Genomic DNA, 2259 nt, shown 5'->3' with positions numbered 1-2259 from the left:
TGCCTCTTATTTTCAATCTCAAACGGACTTTTCTTGATCAGCGAGTCGGTCTGAGCACTATAACCGAATTGGGTTACCTTCAGCAGTTGAACCCAATTCTCTTGTCTGCCATCAACACAATGATGCAGCTGTTCTGCGAGCACACAACTGAGTTGCTCGGCTTCGACTTCAGGAGTCTTGGTCGCCCCGACGACCCCAAGACTTGGCCCCTCGATCATGGCTTGCTTTGAACCATTGAAGGCGACCTGACACTCGAGGTTCTCGCTCCACTGAGTGTCTTCTCCTCTCGACGACCCACCCTGGTGGCACTCTCCCACATGACTCAGCACGCTCACCTGGCCCTGCGCAGAATAACACTTTCCTCCCTTGGCATCAGTAAGACCCAACGGCACCACGGGGAACTCGTATGCTTCATGCCTAGTGACACAATTTTTCTCGAGTCCCTTTGCCTTCATTGTTCTTATTCGACATTGCCTCGGTCGGTCGTTTGACTTTGGGAGATGCTTCACTCCACGTGGGCGGCCATCAACACACTGTTGTGGGCTTCTGTCCTCCTTCTTCAGGGAAAGGACGCGGGCTCTATACGGAGCTTGTACGGGTATACTACACCCTGTATTCGACAACATCTCTGACGGTTTCCGAAGTTTGGTTAACTTCGATGGCGCCATGCGATAAGCATTTTTCGCATGCGCGTTTGCCTCTGATGGCGACTCTACCCCATGGTCGGTTCTCCTCCGCATCAACGAGGACTTGGGCCATCTACTTGGCATCACACCATGGCACTTCTCTGGGACACACAGAGTGTCCTTGGGGACTGTCTCCCCCGGCTTTTCCAACGCCCCAAGCAGGATCCCCACAGACAGTGGTTCCTCTTGGGCGCGACTCTCGTCTAGTTGCATGGCCGATATCATTCTGAACCCGTTAGGCTGCCGAATATCTGCTTGCACTACCGTAGGGAAGGATCCAGTAATCGCTAGACATTTGGCTGACGGCATTGGACTGACTTGATGTTCAAGGAGGAACTCCATTCCCAGCACTACATCAAAGTCGTCCATCTTTACAACCACAAAGTCTACGGGGCCTCTCCATCCTCCCAACTTTATCGTCGTTCGCTTCACCAATCCGACGATAGGTAGGGCAATGGAATTCACGGCTTTCATCTTTCCTGAATCCCTCTCCCAACGGAGCCCTAGACGCCTGGCTTCTGCCTCTGTAATAAAGTTGTGGGTTGCACCAGAATCAACCATTGTGCTCTTAGTCTGTTTTTGGTTGATCCAGGTGTCAACATACATCAGGCCCCCTTTTGTTGGTACGTGTCTCTCCCTGACTTTTTCTGGAGAGACGACATGTACTTTATGGCCCCAATCCGAGTCTTCTCGCCTCCATCTACCAGGTCCGCTTGGTCCTCAGCACGATTTGACTTATCGTCTGAGTCTGCAATTAGTGAGGCCTGAAACGCATGGAAGTCGACTTTATTCGGGCATTCTCTTGCCATATGTGGCTTACCACATATGTAACAACTCAGGCGGCGCTTGGGTGGGCTTTGATTATTCGGCCTTTGCCATGTGTTATCTGTGTTTGACTGGTGAGATCTTCGGTCTTTACCAGTGTATTCATCTCCCCTGACAGTTTTGGGAGAGCTCGGGCGACCATCCCTGTTCCTTCTTGGCGAGGAACTTTGGTTACGTCTCGCATCTTGAGAGTCATTTGTCAGATCGAACAACCGTTCGGCTGCTGCATATGCCGACGTGAGGTCTTGGACCCTTTGTTCATACAACTTGGCCCTCGCCCACGGTTTCAGCCCTTCGACAAAATAGAAAACTTTGTCTTTCTCTGACATATCCCGGATGTCTAGCATTAACCCTGCGAACTGCTTCACGTACTCCCGAATCTCGCTAGTGTGTCTTAGATCGCGCAATTTTCGCCGAGCCAGGATTTCCACATTCTCGGGGAAAAATTGCGAGCAGAGTTCTCTCTTCAGGGCATCCCACGTATCTACAGTGCAACGTCCTTCCTGTATGTCTACGTATCGGGACCTCCACCACAACTTTGCATCTTCAGACAGATGCATCGTTGCCAACGTCACTTTGGCTTCTTCGGCGACAGTGTTTGTAGCCTTGAAGTACTGTTCAAGGTCGAAAATGTAGTTCTCCAGGGCCTTAGCATCTCTTGCCCCACAGAAGGGCTTTGGTTCTGGGACTTTTACTTTGCTAACCGAAATTGCTCCTCCAGCTGGAGCTTGGTTAGCCATTGCTCGCA

Source organism: Cucumis melo, chromosome 10, assembly GCF_025177605.1.
Source record: "Cucumis melo cultivar AY chromosome 10, USDA_Cmelo_AY_1.0, whole genome shotgun sequence".
In the NCBI taxonomy this organism is placed as follows: Eukaryota; Viridiplantae; Streptophyta; class Magnoliopsida; order Cucurbitales; family Cucurbitaceae; genus Cucumis; species Cucumis melo.
Note: the sequence above shows the minus strand (reverse complement) of the source record.